This window comes from Ranitomeya variabilis, chromosome 2 (assembly GCF_051348905.1).
Source record: "Ranitomeya variabilis isolate aRanVar5 chromosome 2, aRanVar5.hap1, whole genome shotgun sequence".
In the NCBI taxonomy this organism is placed as follows: domain Eukaryota; kingdom Metazoa; phylum Chordata; class Amphibia; order Anura; family Dendrobatidae; genus Ranitomeya; species Ranitomeya variabilis.
In genome coordinates this window covers 238,658,547-238,685,827 of record NC_135233.1, presented here as the reverse complement: position 1 = coordinate 238,685,827, position 27,281 = coordinate 238,658,547, and the positions used below count along the sequence as shown (strand labels likewise).

Genomic DNA, 27,281 nt, shown 5'->3' with positions numbered 1-27,281 from the left:
AGGCTCTCCTGGTGGTATACGGGGGGAGTACGCTTGGCTTTTATGGGACTTCTCTGCTGGGTGTAGTAGTCCACCCCTTACACCAGCTTGTCACATGCTGTGCCCGATGCCGTGAACATGCGGTGATTCACCAGGGCGGCTCTCGGCAGGGGGTACACAGAGTACAAATAACAGGCGCACGGTTGGCAGTGTCCACTGTGAGGACATCATCGGTGCAGCAATTATACGCTTATAATAGTCACCTACCCCGCATGGTGATATAACTCAGGACACACCTAGCCGCACACCGCCACAGGAGATCCTGCCCTCCCGGTGACCGCAGGTGGAGGAGAGTTTATTGCAGCCATTTCTATAGGGCTAGACTGGGCTCGCGGGTAGTGCAACAGAGCAGGCTTGGGGTTAGGTGACACTTAAGGTGAACACCCAGACTATTTTGGACAGGACAAGTCCTCCACCTTCCTCGTGGCACCCGCGCTGGGACGGGAGGATTACGTCATGTGATAATTTTAGATCTACGTTATGTAACGACTCTTTGCTAATCGGTTGCGACATTCAATGCCTGGATGTTTCCCAATCAGTTCCTGGAAAAGCTGGGTGACATCCAAAATGGTCTGCAAGGGTGTTGCACCCCCCCCCCCCCCCCCCCGCTTTCTCAGAACCAGGAAGAAAAAAAAAAACCTAGGGCCCTTTAAGCGCGAGTTGGGTGAGAAGTAGAACCCGGGCACCCGGCCTGGAGATTTGGCAGCGATAGCAGGTGATGGATCACATAACACTTGTGTCCCTGTCAGCACTACACCCCTGACCGTACAGGTAATGATGACATCATCGGGAGGCCGATCGTCAGGATGACATCATCATCTGCTCCCGGTAACATGACATCACCCAGGAATGCTGCGCCCCCTGCTGCCAGTGATCTATAGAGGCGCCCACAAGGTTTAGGGCATTACATGATGAGGGGTGTAGTGCTGTATCACACCACATAGGTTTAGATACAGCAGCTCAGTCTACAGTATCATACAAGACATGACTAGATACAGCATTTGAATCTGCAAATAACTGCACAAAAATAGGCTAAGATACACCAGGTCAACAGAGTAGCACATGATAGGCTTAGATACACCAGTGCCAATATACAGGCTTACAAACTGTACTCAAACAATATCACACGATCAGCTTAGATACAGCAGCTAGGCAGACAGCGTCAAACATGACATGACAAACATGACCTTAGATACAGCAGCTCAGCACACCATCACACATGCTTAGATATGCGGTCTGCTGAGCTGCCATCGTGCAAAAAACTTAGATACAGCAGCTCAGGGACCCATCACACGTGACAAGCGTAGATACACCTCAGTAGACAGTATCACAAACAACCAGCTAATATACACAGATTGGCAGAGAGTATCACATAATAGGTTTAGATACATGGCTCAGCAGACTGCATCACACATTACAGGATTAGATACACCAGTCCGGGTGTCACTGGCGGTACTCCCAGCACAGTAACCTTTGGCCCAGCAGGAAGCGTCAGCGAGTCCGCACATCCCTTACTCAATAGCAGTGAGTAAAGCAGCTGCACTGCACCCAGCAGGCGAGAAGGTGCCCTGCCTGACTCAGCGGTGCGCAGAGGCTCCTGCTCCCCAGCCACAGTCCTCCGCAGGCTTCCTGCATACACCGCCACTTCCTGTAACCAATACTTGTACAATACCCCATCCGTGGCCCTACACCTGCCGCTGGATGTTACCTTCCCTCCTGAGACAAGCAGCCTGCGCAGCCTCTGATGACAGCTTATCCCCGTATTCTGCCGGCAGCAGTCTGACATCTGCAGTGGCCATTAGTCACAGAAATAGTGAGACGACTCAGGTGTCAGGAGCAGCTGCGTCATGGCACTTTATTGCTTTATACCCTCGTATTACAATCGGTGTCGTAACCGTAAAATTATTATAATCAGAGCTTCCTTTTTTATTATGGCTCTTAAAAATTACAAATAGATTCATAAATTCAACACGGGAAAAAAAAAAATACAGAAAATTAAAAGGGACATTCAAGACAATTTATACATTAACATCTACAAAAGGCTCCGCGGGGGCGGGGCATTAGAGAATTCCATGTCATGCCCGCCTGCTTCATTCATCAAGCAGTATAGTTGCCTTGGGTGCCCATATCAAACAATCAGAGCTCAGCTTTCATTTCTTAAACTGCTCTGGAAAGAGTAGAGAGGACTCAAGATCTCGATTCCATAGGTAAAAACAGGCATTAAATCTGACCTGTGTAAAATCAGTTTCTTTAGGGGCGCTAATCCTAATTTCGGCACATTGCGCATCATTCACACCTAAGTATGGCGTGAGCATGGGGCAGGGAATTTTTCGACATCCTGTCAATACAGTCAGCCTCACCCAAACCTTAACGGATGATAACAGGGAATAACGCAAATGGAGACAGACGACTTTAGTGTTCCTTAAAAGGTTTAGTCTCATTTTCACAAATGGGTATTGTCGGATAATGCTTGTAAAAAATAGCACTTTTGCAATTTACTGCTTGTTAAAATTTGTAGTCGTTCTTGAGATACTAACACTTGTTTACAGCTCATTGCCTTGGAGACCGACCACCTCTGCTAGACAACATGCACAGTGCTGACACGCTTTTCTATTAAGCTTACGAGCACCGATTTGACGCCGGCCAAGATCGTTGGAGCATGCTGTTACCTCCTAATCCCGGCCAGCACTTATAAGATAGACAGCAGCGGTGGACGGTCTCCTAAGCAACAAGTTCCAAACAAAAGTGTTAATATCTCAAGAACGACTGCAAATTTTAAAAAGCAGTAAATAGCAAAAGTGCTTGTTTTTACAATTTACATTTATCAAAATAGGAAATAATCCTTTAAGGGGCTTTTTAATTAGGAGGCATCATACAGGTAATTCACTTCCACTGATTTCAATAGGCAAAACCTGCCCTACAGGCGCCTTGTGCCACCATGGGGCTGGTTGATGATACCATGCCTTCATTGCACCTCCGATAATATTTACCTCTGATCTTATGAACTGCGTAAATTGGAGGTCAATGCAATCCCGTAGTGTCAGGACAAAACTAGGCAACCTTGCCTGTCAGGACCCAACCAATCGCGACAGCTGTAACTGTCACGTTTATGGTTACCACCCAGCATTCCCCCAATATGGCTGCCATGTCAACCCCAAACATGCAATACCCCTTTGGTAACGTGCAACATCATGTCTCCATTAAGTGTCACCATTTTGCGACACAGGTAGGTCAGCGACGTCCAACATCTATCTGACCAATTGCTGTACGCTACACCAAATTTTTAGGTTGCATCCTCGAAAAAAAAACATTTCAAGGGGAAGTTCACCTATCCGGTCCCTAAACCACTACCATAGCGTTATACATGATGAGATATTTCTATCGATGTCCCCATCCAAATGGTCTCCTGCAGCATGGGGAGGGGAATTTATATTATAAAGTAGTGTGTAAGAGTCATGTGGGCGTCTCTGTTCCACCAAAGTCAGGCAATGCCACACCCCCCGTCCTGATACATCTGTACAAGCCAGCAACATCTGGTCCATGCGCAGGAAATCTGTGATTACGGCGCCATCTGTGAAGTACGCATGCCCTGGATGCCGCTGGCCCATCCCAGTCAATAAGTTAGCACTACGGGAGGAAAATCAGGACCGCCCACCAGACTCTTCACAGGCAGGAAGTGCAACCTTATCAAACTTTCAGAGAGCGACATCTTAACCACCTTACAGTCGAGTGAACCCTATGATGGCATTTTAAATTTTATTTAACTGCTTGGACTGGATCCTCTAAGGTGTGTCTTCGGGGAGCACCATGAGAAAGCGTCTGTCTACAGCGGATCACAGCCTGAGGACGAGATATCTGCAGTGATCTAAATGTTTACAGACGGATTTTTGTCAGGTCCCCAGGAGAAGATCTTGGCTTCATAAGAGCCCCAGAAATAAGAAATTCTGGAGCCCCACCCAGCGGACCCCAACTATTAAGAAGGATTATATTCCCCTAAAAAATAAAAAAAAAAGTGTTAAGACATAATTTTTGCTTTGAATTATGCAAAGGAAAAAAAAAGCGGTGTAGTCCGCAGTGACCGGTCCTTCAAGGGGGATGACAGGTTTTCAAAGTGCACTTCCCCTTTAATAACCATCATCACCCTGAAACTGGGCGACTGTTGCTAGAACTTGTTCCACGCACTTTAGGCTAAGACTTTCATGTGTGACTTCATCGCTCTGGAGTGTTACAGAACATGCTACAATCCGTCGGGGCCCGCAACGTGGCCTCTGCTGACATAATCCCACGGCATTAATCCTCAACCTCAAGACGCCACCGTCTTCAGCCTCTACACTCAGGACCAATTCCCACAGTCGACAGTAGCCACAGGGCGTCTGTGTGGTGTCTACATGTGTACACTACGCCAGACAGCAATGACGGAAACGTTCCTTAAAAGGGGTGATCCCTACAGACGTCAGAGAGGCGGCCCCTTTTCAGAACCCCTCTCAATGAGCCAGAACCATCAGCACATTTGTTCAAGTAGCTTTCTTTCTGGAGATTACATGGATGGCTGTTTCATGAGACAACCCCTTATCGACATACTGGGGTAGATCAACAAGGTCTTACAGAAAAAAAATGTTATCCATAGCAACCAATCACAGCTCAGCTTTCATTTCACCAGAGTGCTTTATAAAATGAAAGCTGAGCTCTGATTGGTTGCTTATGCGCAAGAAAGAATTTTGATAAACACAAGGCCTCAAAAAGGTGCAGCAGAGAACTGTACGTGGCGCTTTAATAAGGGCCCCCTGCTTTGAATAAAACTTGTTAATGGAGTCCCATGACAATCAACCGCTATGAGGCCCATTGCCGAAATGCGTCATTCCCAGCTTGGCATCTGCCCACTTCTCCTAAGTTCCTCCATATATGTACGGCAGAATTTGGAAGCATTTGGAAGGATCAGGCTCATGCGCTGAGCCCGCTCCATACTCGGCAGGTGCAGGCTGTGTTACACAGTAGAAACCTATCCGTAACTGCTGTCTAACCCATTAACACACAATGGTTACCATGTAAGCGATTAGACAAGGTTGACCCCCCACAACACACACACCCATCCACCAATGGGATGTTTAATATCACCCGGGGGTCCAATTTTGACCTTTGCAACATAAGCCCCTGTATAACTGCATACAACCACCATGAGAGGTACTATTAGCACCACCATTTTGACTCTAGAGCGGGGTAGGGAACTTTTTTTTTAGCAAGGGCCATTTTTACCATCCTTCGGGGTCCGTACAAATCACACGCTAATTCTGCCCACAAGGTGCGTCCTGACGCTGGCACTCGTGTGAGGACGTAACCTTTCATTGCACGCACCTTAGCGTTCAGTAGTTAACAGTGTGTGTGAGCGACGTGCTCACAGAGCAAGAAGAAAGTAAAGGCCGGCAGACGCCAAAATACAGCTGCCGGTCCAAGCACTGCAGTCCCTGGGAATCTCCTGGGGGGCTGGATATAAAGGTCATCGAGGGCCGAAATTGGCCAGTGGGCCTGAGGTTTCCCACCCCTGCTTTAGAGAATTACTGCTCCGAGACCACATACACGGGGAACCCTCAGTCAAAAGGCCGGTTCAGCTTACGGCATCCAAAACATGCACAGCTTTGATCCATGGAGAGGGCATTGGCCAAATGTACAGTTCCGTCTACTGTCTGCTCCAAAGGGCTTCATTTTGGCGACCATCGGAGGTTTTTGCGCCTGGACCCCCACCTAGCAAAAGTTTAATAAAAGTTTAAGGTGGAAATATGGCCGCCAGGGTCTCGGTAGACATTTTGGTTGTGCCTAGAGACGTATATTTGTATTATTACATTGTGACCACAAAATCCTTTATCAAACCCAAAATGACTGAAGGAGCGAGGACTCTAGGGCCTGTGCACATCACATTCTCTTGTTGCCCGCACCTCAACATACGTCTCCACCTGAAATACCGGAGACTGGAATTAGCAGCAGAGGCGACAACAATTATTTTTATGAGGAAAATTACTTCCTGTTCGTAACATACCAGCAGAGATTCCCACACGTAGGGGACACCGCAGCCTCGAGACACCAGCTCTGTGCCCCCTGACAGAAAATCTGTGAGATACTGGCCCCAGGGCATATCTGCCATTCAGGGTCCTGGAAAAGCTTAGCAACAACCACCATGGGAGCGCACTGGCAGCCATATTAGTTGTGTGATTCACAGTGTTACCGTCACCAGGAAGAATCATGACAGACGCATATGGGAAGAGTGAAGACTCCCATATGTTGTACCATCCCGAGCACACAAACAAAAGGAAACATTCTGTCAGCAGCCAGACGACACAGTGGCTGCGTACCGATGGCGGATGTGTCGCTACCCACGGCACGTGGGAAGACCTATAATATGCACCACTCACATGGGTAACAATCGGTGAGAGTCATCACCCATAGTCCCCAGACAACTCCTCGTACTGCACAGAAGCGCCAATCATCTGTATACCCGTACTAGCAAACGCCAACATGCCCGATAACCCTGGTGCCAGATATCTGCACCCCGCAAACATCCATCTATAGCTTAACGGGGTATACAGGTGTACAGATAGTATACGGGGCATATAAGGTATAGCACTGTTGTATACACAGAAAGTAGGGCATTGGGGTACATATACACAGTGCCGTAAATAGGCACACACTAATATACTACAGGTGTATACACGGTATATAAGGTATAAGGGTTCACACAGATATAGTACAGGGGTATACACAGTGTATAAAGGCACATACTAATATAGTAGAGGTGTATACACAGTGCCGTATAGAGGCACACACTAATATAGTACAGATGTATACACAGTGTATATAGGCACATAATATAGTACAGGTGTATAGAGGCACATACTAATATAGTAGAGGTGTATACACAGTGCCGTATAGAAGCACACACTAATATAGTACAGGTGTATACACAGTGTATAGAGGCAAAAACTAATAGTACAGGTGTATACAGGGTGTATAGAGGCAAATACTAATATAGTACAGGTGTATACACGGTGTATAGAGGCACATACTAATATAGTACTGGTGTATACACGGTGTATAGAGGCAAATACTAATATAGTACTGGTGTATACACGGTGTATAGAGGCAAATACTAATATAGTACAGGTGTATACACGGTGTATAGAGGCACATACTAATATAGTACTGGTGTATACACGGTGTATAGAGGCACATACTAATATAGTACTGGTGTATACATGGTGTATAGAAGCACATAATATAGTACAGGTGTATATAGGCACATACTTACCGTGTATAGTAGAGGTGTATACACAGTATAGAGGCACATACTAATATAGCACAGGTGTACAGATACTATAAAAGGTATAGGGGTATACCCAGATATAGCACAGGTGTATACACAGTATATAAGATATAGGACAGTTGTATACACAGAATACACAACATGATATAGATGTCAGCACATACATCATATACACTTCTGGTTCCAGTCACAAGGGAGTTTCATGGAAAGTTATTTTTACAAAAAAAACAAAACTTCCGACTGTTAAATATAAGTCATATGCGAATACAGCCATAAATATAGGCTATGTGCACGCGTTGCGGATTTTGCTGCAGATTCGCAGCAGTTTTCCCTGAGTTTACAGTGCCATGTAAACCTATGGAAAACAAAAATCCGCAGTACCCATGCTGCGGAAAAAAATGCGCGGAAACGTTGTTTATTCCGCAGCATGTCACTTCTTTGTGCGGATTCCACAGCGGTTTACACCTGCTCCATAATAGGAATCCACAAGTGTAAAACCGCAGGTTGAATACGCACAAAATCCGCAAAAAAAAGAAGCGGTAATTACGCAGGAAATCCGCAGTGCGGGTTACCTGCGGATTTACTAAAATCAGTCCGGAAAAATCTGCCCCACTTTCCACAACATGTGCACGTGGCCATAATATACTAAAGTGAATCCACAGACATACTGAAAGGGATTGTGAGCCCCAACGGGGACAGTGATACTGAGGTCTGTAAAGCGCTGTGGAATGGCGCTATTTATGAAAGTAAAATAAATACGCCGTCCATCACACAGAGCACTACACCCATACGCCGTCCATCACACAGAGCATTACACCCATACGCCGTCCATCACACAGAGCACTACACCCATACGCCGTCCGTCACACAGAGCATTACACCCATACGCCGTCCGTCACACAGAGCATTACACCCATACGCCGTCCGTCACACAGAGCATTACACCCATACGCCGTCCATCACACAGAGCATTACACCCATACGTCGTCCATCACACATTACACATAGCACTACACCCATACGCCGTCCATCACACTGAGCATTACACCCATACGCCGTCCATCACACAGAGCACTACACCCATACGCCGTCCATCACACAGAGCACTACACCCATACGTCGTCCATCACACAGAGCACTACACCCATACGCCGTCCGTCACACAGAGCATTACACCCATACGCCGTCCGTCATACAGAGCATTACACCCATACGCCGTCCATCACACAGAGCACTACACCCATACGTCGTCCATCACACAGAGCACTACACCCATACGCCGTCCGTCACACAGAGCATTACACCCATACGCCGTCCGTCATACAGAGCATTACACCCATACGCCGTCCATCACACAGAGCATTACACCCATACGTCGTCCATCACACATTACACATAGCACTACACCCATACGCCGTCCATCACACTGAGCATTACACCCATACGCCGTCCATCACAGAGCATTACACCCATACGCCGTCCGTCATACAGAGCATTACACCCATACGCCGTCCATCACACAGAGCATTACACCCATACGTCGTCCATCACACTGAGCACTACACCCATACGCCGTCCGTCACACAGAGCACTACACCCATACGCCGTCCGTCACACAGAGCATTACACCCATATGCCGTCCGTCACACAGAGCACTACACCCATATGCCGTCCGTCACACAGAGCATTACACCCATACGCTGTCCGTCACACAGAGCATTACACCCATACGCCTTCCATCACACAGAGCATTACACCCATACGCCTTCCATCACACAGAGCATTACACCCATACGCCGTCCATCACACAGAGCACTACACCCATACGTCGTCCATCACACAGAGCACTACACCCATACGCCGTCCGTCACACAGAGCATTACACCCATACGCCGTCCGTCATACAGAGCATTACACCCATACGCCGTCCATCACACAGAGCACTACACCCATACGCCGTCCGTCACACAGAGCATTACACCCATACGCCGTCCGTCATACAGAGCATTACACCCATACGCCGTCCATCACACAGAGCATTACACCCATACGTCGTCCATCACACATTACACATAGCACTACACCCATACGCCGTCCATCACACTGAGCATTACACCCATACGCCGTCCATCACAGAGCATTACACCCATACGCCGTCCGTCATACAGAGCATTACACCCATACGCCGTCCATCACACAGAGCATTACACCCATACGTCGTCCATCACACTGAGCACTACACCCATACGCCGTCCGTCACACAGAGCACTACACCCATACGCCGTCCGTCACACAGAGCATTACACCCATATGCCGTCCGTCACACAGAGCACTACACCCATATGCCGTCCGTCACACAGAGCACTACACCCATACGCCGTCCGTCACACAGAGCACTACACCCATACGCCGTCCGTCACACAGAGAATTACACCCATATGCCGTCCGTCACACAGAGCATTACACCCATACGCCGTCCGTCACACAGAGCATTACACCCATACGCCGTCCGTCATACAGAGCATTACACCCATACGCCGTCCGTCACACAGAGCACTACACCCATACGTCGTCCATCACACAGAGCACTACACCCATACGCCGTCCGTCACACAGAGCATTACACCCATACGCCGTCCGTCATACAGAGCATTACACCCATACGCCGTCCATCACACAGAGCATTACACCCATACGCCTTCCATCACACAGAGCATTACACCCATACGCCGTCCATCACACAGAGCACTACACCCATACGCCGTCCATCACACAGAGCACTACACCCATACGTCGTCCATCACACAGAGCACTACACCCATACGCCGTCCGTCACACAGAGCACTACACCCATACGCCGTCCGTCACACAGAGCATTACACCCATACGCCGTCCGTCATACAGAGCATTACACCCATACGCCGTCCATCACACAGAGCATTACACCCATACGCCTTCCATCACACAGAGCATTACACCCATACGCCGTCCGTCACACAGAGCATTACACCCATACGCCGTCCGTCATACAGAGCATTACACCCATACGCCGTCCATCACACAGAGCACTACACCCATACGTCGTCCATCACACAGAGCACTACACCCATACGCCGTCCGTCACACAGAGCATTACACCCATACGCCGTCCGTCATACAGAGCATTACACCCATACGCCGTCCATCACACAGAGCATTACACCCATACGTCGTCCATCACACATTACACATAGCACTACACCCATACGCCGTCCATCACACTGAGCATTACACCCATACGCCGTCCATCACAGAGCATTACACCCATACGCCGTCCGTCATACAGAGCATTACACCCATACGCCGTCCATCACACAGAGCATTACACCCATACGCCGTCCATCACACAGAGCATTACACCCATACGCCGTCCATCACACAGAGCATTACACCCATACGCCGTCCATCACACAGAGCACTGCACCCATACGCCGTCCATCACACATTACACAGAGCACTACACCCATACGCCGTCCATCACACAGAGCACTACACCCATACGACGTCCGTCACAGAGCATTACACCCATACGCCGTCCGTCACACAGAGCATTACACCCATACGCCGTCCGTCACACAGAGCATTACACCCATACGCCGTCCGTCACAGAGAGCATTACACCCATACGCCGTCCGTCACAGAGCATTACACCCATACGCCGTCCGTCACACAGAGCATTACACCCATACGCCGTCCATCACACAAATACAAATAGCACTACAACAATAAGTCCGTCCATCACACAAAACATTACACCCATATGCCGTCAATCACAGATTACACATGGCACTACACCCATATGCCATCCATCACACAGAACATTACATCCATACGCCATCCATTACACATAGTAAACAGAGCATTACACCCATACGCTGTCCATCACCCATAGCACACAGAGCATTACAACTATATGTCGTCCATCACACATAGCATTACACACATACGCCGTCCATTACACATAGCACACAGAGCATTATACCCATATGCCGTCCATCACACAAAAGTAACGTACATCATAATACACCATACATAGGATGCAACTACACAGGCCATCAGATATAGTCATCCTTCACATCTATAATATACAGGTCACCATAAACAACACACAGTGCAGCACTCATAATATACATCACACATATGTAATATAACACACACACACAGCACATAATATACACACAGCACATAATATACACACACACACACACACACACACACACACACACACACACACACACACACACACACACATCACCCATGTAAACAGCCGTCTGCTGTGGCTGTATGAGCGGCAGCCGCTCCACTGTATCAGTATGGGGCTCACATCCCGCGCACACGGTAAACATGTCATATAGCAGGCGGCACACAGCACCTGGCCGCGCCGATCTCACCGCACACTCCCGGGGACGCTCTCACCTCTCCGGCCGCAGGTACCAACCTGCACTCTCCGCTCACACAGGCGCTTCCAGCGGAACACACCAACTGCACGTCCAAGCCGGGGGGAGAGCCCTGGCTACAAGATCAAACCATTCCCCACAGAGGTTGACTCGTTCTTCCCTCCCCCTGCAGACCTGTCTGCGCATTGGTACAGTCCGACCTCAAGGTTCTGGATTCCAAAAATTCCAGGAATGAAGGATTAACCTTTTCATTACCGCAGACATTCTGCCTGTGGGCACGGCCAGGTACTGCCAGAGCTGAGGGCACGGCCAGAGCTGAGGGCACGGCCAGGTACTGCCAGAGCTGTATGCATGGCCAGGTACTGCCAGAACTGAGGGCACGGCCAGGTACTGCCAGAGCTGAGGGCACGGCCAGAGCTGAGGGCACGGCCAGGTACTGCCAGAGCTGTATGCATGGCCAGGTACTGCCAGAGCTGAGGGCACAGTCAGGTACTGCCAGAGCAGTGGGCACGGAAGGGAACAGCCAGAACTGATGGCACAGTCAGGTGTTGCCAGAGCTGTGGGCACGGCCAGGTACTGCCAGAGCTGAGGGCACGGCCAGGTACTGCCAGAGCTGAGGGCACGGCCAGGTACTGCCAGAGCTGAGGGCACGGTCAGGTACTGCCAGAGCTGAGGGCACGGCCAGGTACTGCCAGAGCTGAGGGCACGGCCAGGTACTGCCAGAGCTGAGGGCACGGCCAAGTACTGCCAGAGCTGAGGGCACGGCCAGGTACTGCCAGAGCTGAGGGCACGGCCAGGTACTGCCAGAGCTGAGGGCACGGCCAGGTACTGCCAGAGCAGTGGGCACGGAAGGGAACTGCCAGAACTGATGGCACAGTCAGGTGTTGCCAGAGCTGTGGGCACGGCCAGGTACTGCCAGAGCTGAGGGCACAGCCAGGTGAGGCCAGAGCTGAGGGCACAGCCAGGTGAGGCCAGAGCTGAGGGCACAGCCAGGTACTACCAGAGCTGAGGGCACGGCCAGGTACTGCCAGAGCTGAGGGCACAGCCAGGTGAGGCCAGAGCTGAGGGCACAGCCAGGTGAGGCCAGAGCTGAGGGCACGGCCAGGTACTACCAGAGCTGAGGGCACAGCCAGGTACTGCCAGAGCTGAGGGCACAGCCAGGTGAGGCCAGAGCTGAGGGCACGGCCAGGTACTACCAGAGCTGAGGGCACAGCCAGGTACTACCAGAGCTGAGGGCACAGCCAGGTGAGGCCAGAGCTGTGGGCACGGCCAGGTACTGCCAGAGCTGAGGGCACAGCCAGAGCTGAGGGCCCAGCCAGGTGAGGCCAGAGCTGAGGGCACAGCCAGGTGAGGCCAGAGCTGAGGGCACAGCCAGGTGAGGCCAGAGCTGAGGGCATAGGTGTCTATCCCAGTTATTACCACCACATGTGGGCACAGGTATTTAACCCATTTAGTACTTCACATTATAAGGGTGCAGGGACACAATTTACTGCCATGAGCCACGTCCTTATTGGTGGAGGAGTCCAGTTTTCTGAGGACAGTGGTCTGACTACCCATGGGAGCAGCACTGGTGACCATATTGGTTGTCAGCTTGTTATGGTGCGACTTATTACAGCTTTATAACAGACTTTCCTTGGGTGGTGATACTGGACCAAGCCGCGGCTTCTTCCTGCCGGTAATGGCGGGGGCCATGCTGAAGAGCCTGCAGCCAGAGGGCCCACAGACACACGCGGCACTAGACAGCTCATGCCGTATTCCGTGGCTAGCGACAAATGCCAGCGTGGAGTGATACCGTGAAGACCAGACTGGCACCGAACTATACTCAGAATTCTAGCCCTTCCCCTGTGATCCAGAGGTCGGCCCAGAGAGAGAACTCATCCTGCGCTGCTAGTCCTTGTATATGAGCCCGTCATCTGCGGGCGCTGGCACTGCAGGGGTTAAGAGGCATGGATTTATTTGGCTGCGAATCCTCATATCCTGTCCTTGTGACATCTCTTTTCTATGATAGCACACAGTCCTGTAGTGTCCTGAATAAGAGGCTGGGGGGAAACGGGAAGCACTGGGGGGACAGGTGGGGGCGCTGAACACAGACCCTTCAATATGGAGGCACCAGCCCCAGCGCTGGAAGGGTTAACCCACGGAATCTGTATTCTGCCCCTGTCCGAAGGGCTCGTAGCATTCACTTCTACAGGAAACGTGATCATAATGTACATCTACTAGTGTACACCCCAGAGACAAAGCACATCTGTCCCACACCCATCTGCTAGTATATCTAACCCTCATCTGTCTATCTACTTATTATCTATCATTATTAAAATATATCTATTATCTGTCTATTATCTATCTATTGTCTATAGATCCATTATTAAATCTATCATCTATTTAATTATCTATTATCTGTTTATCTATTATCTATCATCTATCCATTATTAAATCTATTTAACAATTATCTATATATTATCCATCATCTTTCTATTATCTATCTGTCTAACATCTATCTATTATCTATCTATTGTCTATAGATCCATTATTAAATCTGTTATCTATCTCTCTTCTCTAGCTATTATCTGTCTATCTGTCATCTATACATGATACCTATCTGATCCTGTAACATTTTCCATAATTTGCAGTCTGCAGGCAGTGTGCTCTAGATCCCTGCTGATTCAGGGCTTAGGAGTCCAGTGGGTGGGCCTGCTCGTGATAGTCTTCTCTATATATGACACACACAGACGTAGCTGACAATCAATGCAGCGTGGAGAGAATTTCTTTTTATTCTTAATGGGTTTCAGATTCTATATAGGAGTGAGAAATCTGTATTTCTGGTACAGTGCGCCAAATCTCCTGCTTGGTGATAGTTGCATAATAACATTCTGTCTGCCGGCAGGCACCACTAGGGGGAGCTCACTGTAAAGGAGTTCATACAGCTTTCATTGACCTCTATAACAGAGCTCCCACTAGTGGCAGCTGGGAGAATAACTTGGCTTCTCATGCCATAATCTAATATATAAAGCTGAATGTGTGTGTGTGTGTATGTATGTATGTATGTATGTATGTCCGGGATTGGCATCTGAACCGTAGCAGCTACAGCCACAAAATTTTGCACAGTCACACGTCTGGACCCCGAGAGCGTCATAGGCTATGTTGTGAGGTGAAATTTTAACCCCGCGCTTTCCAATTCACCAAACAATTTTGCCCCTATCTACATAATGGGGAAAAAGTGAAAGGAAAAGTGTTGGAGGCGTCGCAGCTACAGGCACAAAATTTTGCACAGTCACACGTCTGGACCCTGAGAGCGTCAAAGCTATATTGTGAGGTGAAATTTTAACCCCGCGCTTTCCAAGTCACCAAACAATTTTGCCCCTATCTACATAATGGGGAAAAAATGAAAGGAAAAGTGTTGGAGGCAAATTAACAGCTGCCAGATGTGAACAAGGGGGACTTAAAGAATGACAGCGATGGCACCAAAGAGTATATACTGTACAGTTGCTAAGGTGGGGCCCCAACATGGGATAATCACACCACCACGGGGATATGAACACACACACAAAATGCGCCACACACTACCACGTGCTCGAACACATATACCACCCTCAGTGCACATTTCACCACACATACACCAACCTCGCCACATAAAAGTAGAAACACAAAAGTCGCCGCTCAAAACTCGCCACGCGCAAAACTCTCCACATGCAAAACTCGCCACACGTGCAAAACTCGCCACACGCAAAACTTGCACACGCAGAAAAATTGCCACACGCAGAAAAATTGCCACATGCACAAAAGTTGCAACACATGCAAAAGTTGCCTCACACAAAACTTGCACATACTCAAAAGGCACCACACATAAAACTCGCCACGCGCAAAACTCGCCATGCGCAAAACTTGCTGCACACAACTTGCTACACTAACCTGTCACATGCAACTCGACACACAAAAAGTTGCTACACGCATGTCGCCACACAAAACTCATCTCACAAAAGTCCCTACATGCATGTCGCCACACGCAACTCAACACACACAACTTGACACACGAAACTCGCCCTAAAACACACACAAGTCTGGTATCCTTCAAAAATAAAAATCTGATTAATAAGCAGACAAACTACAAGAGCAACAAATGTACCATATAGGAATCCGGCAGCTGTCAGTCACATGACCAGTCTATTATGTGTATGTGTGAGCTAATATATACTGCCAGGGGGTGGGCTTACTGTTGGCTGGGGATTTATCAGGCTGCCATTTTAGCTTACAAATACTGAGGTAAAAATACTGACCAAATAACGTGTGAACGAGGGCTAATACAGGAGGAGATGGCATACAGCTATATACTATATACAGGAGATGACACACAGGTATATACTATTTACAGGGGAGATGACACACAGGTATATACTATATACAGGAGGAGATGACACACAGATATATACTATATACAGGAGAGATGACACACAGGTATATACTATATAGAGGAGGAGATGACATACAGGTACATACTACATACAGGAGGAGATGACATACAGGTATATACTATATACAGGAGGAGATGACACACAGGTATATACTATATACAGGAGCAGATTACCTACAGGTATATAGTATATACAGGAGGAGATGACACAGGTATATGCTATGTATAGGAGGAGATGACATACAGGTATATACTATATACAGGAGATGACACACAGATATATACTATATATAGGTGAGATGACACACAGGTATATACTATATACAGGAGATTACATACAGGTATATCTAATATATAAAGCTGAATGTGTGTATGTATGTATGTGTGTATGTCCGGGATTGGCATCTGTACCGTCGCAGCTACAGCCACAAAATTTTGCACAGTCACACGTCTGGACCCCGAGAGCGTCATAGGCTATGTTGTGAGGTGAAATTTTAACCCCGCGCGTTCCAATTCACCAAACAATTTTGCTCCTATCTACATAATGGGGAAAAAGTGAAGGGAAAAGTGTTGGAGGAAAATTGACAGCTGCCAGATGTGAACAATGAGGACTTAAAGAATGAGAGCGATGGCGACAAAGAGTATATACCGTACAGTTGCTAAGGTGGGGCCCCGACATGGGATACTCACCACACACGGGGATATGAACACAAACACAAAATGCGCCACACACTACCACGTGCTTGAACACATATACCACCCTCAGCACACATTTCACCACACACACACACCAACCTCGCCACATAAAAGTCGAAACACAAAAGTCACCACTCAAAACTCGCTACATGCAAAACTCGCCATATGCAAAACTAGGCTCACGCAAAACTCGCCACACGTGCAAAACTCACCTCATGGAAAACTCACCTCATGCAAAACTTGCACACACAGAAAAATTGCCACATGTACAAAAGTTGCACCACATGCAAAAGTTGCCTCACACAAAACTTGCACATACTCAAAATGCACCACACATAAAACTCGCCACGCGCAAAACTCGCCATGCACAAATCTTGCTGCACACAACTTGCTACACTAACCTGTCACATGCAACTCAACACACAAAATGTTGCTACACGCATGTCGCCACACAAAACTCATCTCACAAAAGTCGCTACATGCATGTCGCCACACGCAACTCAACACACACAACTTGACACATAAAACTCGCCCTAAAACACACACAAGTCTGGTATTGTCCTTCAAAAATAAAAATCTGATTAATAAGCAAACTACAAGAGCAACAAATGTACCATATAGGAAATACGGCAGCTGTCAGTCACATGACCTGTCTATTATGTGTATGTGTGAGCTAATATATACTGCCAGGGGGGAGGGCTTCCTGTTGGCTGGGGATTTATCAGGCTGCCAATAGCAACCAATCACAGCTCAGCTTCTATTTTGCTACAGTTAATTAACCTGAGCTCTGATTGGTTAATATAGGCAACAAAGACATTCTCAGTATAACAAAGCTAATATATGTTGTGAAATGCTTCTATTTGCTTAGTTTTTGCCTTTTAATAATTACATTTCTATCTATTTGTTTTGTGGTTTTTGTGTGCAGAATAAATTTTTGTTAACACATTCTATTTTGCTAACAGCAGTCATTAACCCGGGCGAAGCCGGGTAGTACAGCTAGTCTAATATATAAAGCTGAATGTGTGTATGTGTGTATGTATGTATGTATGTCCGGGATTGGCATCTGAACCGTCGCAGCTACAGGCACAACATTTTGCACAGTCACACGTCTGGACCCCGAGAGCGTCATAGGCTATGTTGTGAGGTGAAATTTTAACCCCGCGCTTTCCAATTCACCAAACAATTTTGCCCCTATCTACATAATGGGGAAAAAATGAAAGGAAAAAAGTGTTGGAGGCAAATTGACAGCTGCCAGATGTGAACAAGGGGGACTTAAAGAATGAGAGCGATGGCGCCAAAGAGTATATACTGTACAGTTGCTAAGGTGGGGCCCCAACATGGGATAATCACCACACCACCACGGGGATATGAACACACACACAAAATGCGCCACACACTACCACGTGCTCGAACACATATACCACCCTCAGCACACATTTCACCACACATACACCAACCTCGCCACATAAAAGTAGAAACACAAAAGTCGCCGCTCAAAACTCGCCACGCGCAAAACTCTCCACATGCAAAACTAGCCACACGTGCAAAACTCACCTCATGGAAAACTCGCCACACGCAAAACTTGCACACGCAGAAAAATTGCCACACGCAGAAAAATTGCCACATGCACAAAAGTTGCAACACATGCAAAAGTTGCACATACTCAAAAGGCACCACACATAAAACTCGCCACGCGCAAAACTCGCCATGCGCAAAACTTGCTGCACACAACTTGCTACACTAACCTGTCACATGCAACTCGACACACAAAAAGTTGCTACACGCATGTCGCCACACAAAACTCATCTCACAAAAGTCGCTACATACATGTCGCCACACGCAACTCAACACACACAACTTGACACACGAAACTCGCCTTAAAACACACACAAGTCTGGTATTATCCTTCAAAAATAAAAATCTGATTAATAAGCAGACAAACTACAAGAGCAACAAATGTACCATATAGGAATCCGGCAGCTGTCAGTCACATGACCAGTCTATTATGTGTATGTGTGAGCTAATATATACTGCCAGGGGGTGGGCTTACTGTTGGCTGGGGATTTATCAGGCTGCCATTTTAGCTTACAAATACTGAGGTAAAAATACTGACCAAATAACGTGTGAACGAGGGCTAATACAGGAGGAGATGACATACAGATATATACTATATACAGGAGGAGATGACACACAGGTATATACCATTTACAGGGGAGATGACACACAGGTATATACTATATACAGGAGGAGATGACACACAGATATATACTATATACAGGAGAGATGACACACAGGTATATACTATATAGAGGAGGAGATGACATACAGGTACATACTACATACAGGAGGAGATGACATACAGGTATATACTATATACAGGAGGAGATGACACACAGGTATATACTATATACAGGAGCAGATTACCTACAGGTATATAGTATATACAGGAGGAGATGACATACAGGTATATGCTATGAGTAGGAGGAGATGACATACAGGTATATACTATATACAGGAGGAGATGACACACAGATATATACTATATATAGTTGAGATGACACACAGGTATATACTATATACAGGAGATTACATACAGGTATATCTAATATATAAAGCTGAATGTGTGTATGTATGTATGTGTGTATGTCCGGGATTGGCATCTGCACCGTCGCAGCTACAGCCACAAAATTTTGCACAGTCACACGTCTGGACCCCGAGAGCGTCATAGGCTATGTTGTGAGGTGAAATTTTAACCCCGCGCGTTCCAATTCACCAAACAATTTTGCCCCTATCTACATAATGGGGAAAAAGTGAAAGGAAAAGTGTTGGAGGCGTCGCAGCTACAGGCACAAAATTTTGCACAGTCACACGTCTGGACCCCGAGAGCGTCAAAGCTATGTTGTGAGATGAAATTTTAACCCCGCGCTTTCCAATTCACCAAACAATTTTGCCCCTATCTACATAATGGGGAAAAAATGAAAGGAAAAAAGTGTTGGAGGCAAATTAACAGCTGCCAGATGTGAACAAGGGGGACTTAAAGAATGAGAGCGATGGCGCCAAAGAGTATATACTGTACAGTTGCTAAGGTGGGGCCCCAACATGGGATAATCACCACACCACCACGGGGATATGAACACACACACAAAATGCGCCACACACTACCACGTGCTCGAACACATATACCACCCTCAGCGCACATTTCACCACACATACACCAACCTCGCCACATAAAAGTAGAAACACAAAAGTCGCCGCTCAAAACTCGCCACGCGCAAAACTCTCCACATGCAAAACTCGCCACACGTGCAAAACTCACCTCATGGAAAACTCGCCACACGCAAAACTTGCACACGCAGAAAAATTGCCACACGCAGAAAAATTGCCACATGCACAAAAGTTGCAACACATGCAAAAGTTGCACATACTCAAAAGGCACCACACATAAAACTCGCCACGCGCAAAACTCGCCATGCGCAAAACTTGCTGCACACAACTTGCTACACTAACCTGTCACATGCAACTCGACACACAAAAAGTTGCTACACGCATGTCGCCACACAAAACTCATCTCACAAAAGTCGCTACATGCATGTCGCCACACGCAACTCAACACACACAACTTGACACACGAAACTCGCCTTAAAACACACACAAGTCTGGTATTATCCTTCAAAAATAAAAATCTGATTAATAAGCAGACAAACTACAAGAGCAACAAATGTACCATATAGGAATCCGGCAGCTGTCAGTCACATGACCAGTCTATTATGTGTATGTGTGAGCTAATATATACTGCCAGGGGGTGGGCTTACTGTTGGCTGGGGATTTATCAGGCTGCCATTTTAGCTTACAAATACTGAGGTAAAAATACTGACCAAATAACGTGTGAACGAGGGCTAATACAGGAGGAGATGACATACAGATATATACTATATACAGGAGGAGATGACACACAGGTATATACTATTTACAGGGGAGATGACACACAGGTATATACTATATACAGGAGGAGATGACACACAGATATATACTATATACAGGAGAGATGACACACAGGTATATACTATATAGAGGAGGAGATGACATACAGGTACATACTACATACAGGAGGAGATGACATACAGGTATATACTATATACAGGAGGAGATGACACACAGGTATATACTATATACAGGAGCAGATTACCTACAGGTATATAGTATATACAGGAGGAGATGACATACAGGTATATGCTATGTATAGGAGGAGATGACATACAGGTATATACTATATACAGGAGGAGATGACACACAGATATATACTATATATAGGTGAGATGACACACAGGTATATACTATATACAGGAGGAGATTACATACAGGTATATACTATATATAGGAGGAGATGACATACAGGTATATACTATATACAGGGGAGATGACACACAGCAGGTATGCACTATATACAGGGGAGATGACATACAGGTGTATGCTATGAGTAGGAGGAGATGACATACAGGTATATACTATATACAGGAGGAGATGACACACAGATATATACTATATATAGGTGAGATGACACACAGGTATATACTATATACAGGAGATTACATACAGGTATATCTAATATATAAAGCTGAATGTGTGTATGTATGTATGTGTGTATGTCCGGGATTGGCATCTGCACCGTCGCAGCTACAGCCACAAAATTTTGCACAGTCACACGTCTGGACCCCGAGAGCGTCATAGGCTATGTTGTGAGGTGAAATTTTAACCCCGCGCATTCCAATTCACCAAACAATTTTGCCCCTATCTACATAATGGGGAAAAAGTGAAGGGAAAAGTGTTGGAGGAAAATTGACAGCTGCCAGATGTGAACAATGAGGACTTAAAGAATGAGAGCGATGGCGCCAAAGAGTATATACCGTACAGTTGCTAAGGTGGGGCCCCGACATGGGATACTCAACATACACGGGGATATGAACACAAACACAAAATGCGCCACACACTACCACGTGCTTGAACACATATACGACCCTCAGCACACATTTCACCACACACACACCAACCTCGCCACATAAAAGTCGAAACACAAAATTCACCACTCAAAACTCGCAACGCGCAAAACTCGCTACATGCAAAACTCGCCATATGCAAAACTAGGCTCACGCAAAACTCACCTCATGGAGAACTCGCCACATGCAAAACTTGCACACACAGAAAAATTGCCACATGTACAAAAGTTGCACCACATGCAAAAGTTGCCTCACACAAAACTTGCACATACTCAAAACGCACCACACATAAAACTCGCCACGCGCAAAACTCGCCATGTACAAATCTTGCTGCACACAACTTGCTACACTAACCTGTCACATGCAACTCGACACAAAATGTTGCTACACGCATGTCGCCACACAAAACTCATCTCACAAAAGTCGCTACATGCATGTCGCCACACGCAACTCAACACACACAACTTGACACATGAAACTCGCCCTAAAACACACACAAGTCTGGTATTATCCTTCAAAAATAAAAATCTGATTAATAAGCAGACAAACTACAAGAGCAACAACTGTACCATATAGGAATCCGGCAGCTGTCAGTCACATGACCAGTCTATTATGTGTATGTGTGAGCTAATATATACTGCCAGGGGGTGGGCTTACTGTTGGCTGGAGATTTATCAGGCTGCCAATAGCAACCAATCACAGCTCAGCTTCTATTTTGCTACAGTTAATTAACCTGAACTCTGATTGGTTAATATAGGCAACAAAGACATTCTCAGTATAACAAAGCTAATATATGTTAAGAAATGCTTCTATTAGCTTAATGTACCTTCACACGAAACGACTTGATAACGATAGCGATCCGTGACGTTGCAGCGTCCTGGATAGCGATATCGTTTAGTTTGACACGCAGCAGCGATCAGGATCCTGCTGTGATATCGCTGGTCGTTGAATAAAGTTCAGAACTTTATTTGGTCGTCAGACCGGCGTGTATCGTCAGGTTTGACACCAAAAGCAACGATACCAGCGATGTTTTACAATGGTAACCAGGGTAAATATCGGGTTACTAAGCGCAGGGCCGCGCTTAGTAACCCGATGTTTACCCTGGTTACCAGCGTAAAAGTAAAAAAAACAAACAGTACATACTCACCTTCGCGTCCCCCGGCGTCCACTTCCTGCTCTGAGCGCCGGCCCTAAAGTGAAAGTAAAAGCACAGCGGTGACATCACCGCTCTGCTGTTAGGGCCGGCGCTCACACAGTACAGGAAGCGGACGCCGGGGGACGCGCAGGTGAGCATGTACTGTTTGTTATTTTTACTTTTACGCTGGTAACCAGGGTAAACATCGGGTTACTAAGCGCGGCCCTGCGCTTAGCAACCCGATGTTTACCCTGGTTACCCGGGGACCTCGGCATCGTTGGTCGCTGGAGAGCTGTCTGTGTGACAGCTCTCCAGCGATCAAACAGCGACGCTGCAGCGATCGGCATCGTTGTCGCTATCGCTGCAGCGTCGCTTCGTGTGAAGGTACCTTTAGTTTTTGCCTTTTAATAATTACATTTCTATCTATTTGTTTTGTGGTTTTTGTGTTCAGAATACATTTTTGTTAACATATTCTATTTTGCTAACAGCAGTCATTAACCCGGGCGAAGCCGGGTAGTACAGCTAGTAGATTATAAAATGGGGCATGAAGGTGCTGAAAAAGCAACCTGATTTATGATTTATTGTGACAGCAAAGCTTATAATTTATGAGAAAAAATTGTGCAAAACCCTTCAGAAAGAGAATCACTTGATTTCCCAGGTGAAGGCACAGTGCAGATTAATGGAGAGCAAAGTAATGTAAAGGGGATGTGCGCCATCTGGTGGATGAACAGTAAAGTGCACACTAAAACCTGAAAGTGAAGTCATCGCCACTTGGAATATGACGCAAGTTCTTCACCAAAGCAGCAATCCACCGGTCGGCGTGAAGGTCACTCGTGTTTCCGATTATTTATAGGAAGTGCAATCATTATATAATAAAACGGTCTGCACTTTTCTAATGTACTTTTGTGCCCCAATTTCACACCAGTTTCAACATTTCTTCTTGCTGTCAGAGAACAGAGACTGGAAACCTTTCTGGCATAGTCCAGCTGTGGGTTTGATGCACTGTAGCTATTTCTTGTTTTTCCAGTGTCCATGACACAAGAATATCAGGGAGCAATATTTGGTGCCAGCTCCCAGTCTCCATCTTCACCACCCAAAATATGAAACGGACATATGTGCTGTTGAGCAAAGCCCTACAGCTATAGAGGAAGGGTTTCCTCCGGGCGGGTTTAAAGGGAACCTGTCACCCCCAAAATCGAGGGTGAGCTAAGCTCTCCAGCATCAGGGGCTTATCTATAGCACTCTGGAATGTTGTAGATAAGCCGCCAGCCTCATACCCCCACCCCCCCCACCCCGATGTATCCTGAAAGGTAAGAACAAGATGTTAGATTATACTCACCCAGGGGCGGTCCCGCTGCGGTCCGGGTCCGGCGCCTCCCATCTTCATAGAATGACGTCCTCTTCTTGTCTTCACGCTGCGGCTCTGGCTCCGGCGTACTTAATGTGCCCTGTTGAGTGCAGAGCAAAGTACTGCAGTGCGCAGGTGCTGGGCCTCTCTGACCTTTCCCAGCGCCTGCTTTCCCACACCTTTCGCGGCCTCTGTCTGTCATGTAATCCAAGTCGCTGATTGGTCGTGGCAAAACAGGCACGACCAATCAGTGACAGGCACAGTCCGGCGGAAAAATGGCCGCTCCTTCCTCCCCGCAGTCAGTGCCCGCTCCGTACTCCCCTCCAGTCAGTGCTTACACAGGGTTAATGGCAGCGTTGACCGCGGTGTAACGCACTCAGTTAACGCTGCTATTAACCCTGTGTGACCAACTTTTTACTATTCATGCTGCCTATGCGGCATGAATAGTAAAACGATCAAATGTTAAAAATAATAATAAAAAAAAAATCTTTATATACTCACCGTCCGTCGGCCCCCAGATCGACAACAGGCCTTTCCCGCTCCCGACGCTCCGGTAGACCGCTATGTCATCATCTCGCGAGACCGCAATGCCCTCTTGAGACCGGAGCGCACGAGCAGTGTCGGTAACCGCTTCGCTTGGATCCGGGGGCTCCGGAAGGTGAGTATATAACTATTTTTTATTTTATTTCTTTTTTTAACAGGGATATGATGCCCACATTGCTATATACTACGTGGGCTGGGCAATATACTACATGGGCTGTGCTATATACTACATGGGCTGTGCTATATACTACATGGCTGGGCAATATACTACATGGGCTCTGCTATATACTACGTGGCTGGGCAATATACTACATGGGCTCTGCTATATACTACGTGGCTGGGCAATATACTACATGGGTTCTGCTATATACTACGTGGCTGGGCAATATACTACATGGGCTGTTCTATATACTACGTGGCTGGGCAATATACTACATGGGCTGGGCAATATACTACGTGGCTGGGCAATATACTACATGGGCTGGGCAATATACTACGTGGCTGGACAATATACTACATGGGCTCTGCTATATACTACGTGGCTGGGCAATATACTACGTGGCTAGGCAATATACTACGTGGCTGGGCAACATACTACATGGGTTGTGCTATATACTACGTGGCTGGGCAATATATTATACGTGGCTGGGCAATATACTACATGGGCTGTGCTATATACTACGTGGCTGGGCAATATACTACATGGGCGCTGCTATATACTACGTGGCTGGGCAATATACTACATGGGTTGTGCTATATACTACGTGGCTGGGCAATATATTATACGTGGCTGGGCAATATACTACATGGGTTGTGCTATATATTACGTGGCTGGGCAATATATTATACGTGGCTGGGCAATATACTACATGGGCGCTGCTATATACTACGTGGCTTGGCAATATACTACGTGGCTGGGCAATATCTATCAACAGAAGAACAAAAGAGGCCACTATAAAATCCGCACACCACCAGTCAAATATATGAAAAAGGAACAACTTTATTGGTAACAAAGTATTAAAAACAATTAAAACCAATACACAAAAAGACTCCCCCATAAGGCCTGTTCATGGTACGATCCATATAAATAACCAAAATAACATATATGGCGCTGGACACAAACATAAATGCAATGCACTGCTGGGTACAATATGAAGCACACATACAATATGGAGAAATGTGTAAACTTCCTTAGGTGTGCTAACTCCCAGTCAATACACGTGTAAAAACAAGATCCCCAGTGGGCTGCTAATACATAAGTATTACCCCGGGTATAAAGGGGCACCAGCCCCAATGCACAGTGCAAGGTAGCGACTGTTGCAAGTAAGGGGTATCGCAGCCAAGTAAACCCTGGTAGAACCGTAGCCCAGGCAGTGTTTAGAAAGTTGCCCAATAGTCACCTAATATAGGGAGGGTAACCAAAGCGACCAGTGTAAGGAACAGGACCAGATGGTGGGAGGACCCAACATGTATCGCGGTTTCCAAAACCGCTTCATCAGGGGAAGTTTTTAATACTTTGTTACCAATAAAGTTGTTCCTTTTTTCATATACTTGACTGGTGGTGTGCGGATTTTATAGTGGCCTCTTTTGTTCTTCTCTTGATAGTAATTGTTACCAACCACTTTTCTGCACCCCCCTTTTGGATTTATCAGGAGATATATTGTAGTGCGCCAGCAAAATTTGTTTTATTAAGTGGCTGGGCAATATACTACATACTACGTGGCTGGGCAATATACTACGTGGCTCTGTGCTGTATACAACGTGGGCTGTGCAATATACAACGTGGGCTGCGCAATATACTACGTGGGCTGCGCAATATACAGCGTGGGCTGCGCAATGTACAACGTGGGCTGCGCAATATACTACGTGGACTACGCAATATACTACATGGGCTGCGCAATATACAACGTGGGCTGCGCAATATACAGCGTGGGCTGCGCAATATACAGCGTGGGCTGCGCAATATACGTGGGCTGCGCAATATACTACGTGGACTGCGCAATATACAACGTGGGCTGCGCAATATACAGCGTGGGCTGCTCAATGTACAACGTGGGCTGCGCAATGTACAACGTGGGCTGCGCAATATACTATGTGGGCTGCGCAATATACATCTTGGGCTGCGCAATATACAGCGTGGGCTGCGCAATATACAACGTGGGCTGCGCAATATACAGCGTGGGCTGCGCAATGTACAACGTGGGCTGCGCAATGTACAACGTGGGCTGCGCAATATACTACGTGGACTGCGCAATATACTATGTGGGCTGCGCAATATACATCTTGGGCTGCACAATATACAGCGTGGGCTGCGCAATATACAACGTGGGCTGCGCAATATACTACGTGGACTGCGCAATATACAACGTG

At 47.0% G+C, this 27,281-nt stretch overlaps 1 protein-coding gene across 7 annotated transcripts in view; it reads right to left on the bottom strand.

Moving 5' to 3' along the window:
- The window catches only part of CCDC120 (coiled-coil domain containing 120), a 59,326-nt gene that overhangs the window by 23,361 nt on the left and 8,684 nt on the right, over positions 1 to 27,281 (bottom strand). Inside the window, exon 1 of one of the 7 annotated variants that reach the window (XM_077284214.1) lies at positions 11,807 to 11,962. The exons of 1 other annotated variant lie outside the window; for it this stretch is intronic. The gene's annotated coding sequence lies outside the window, so the exon portion shown is untranslated. Of the gene's footprint in view, positions 1 to 11,762; positions 11,963 to 27,281 lie in introns of those variants that run through there. 5 more of the 7 variants (XM_077284208.1, XM_077284215.1, XM_077284211.1 and 2 more) reach the window with 5 other exon arrangements.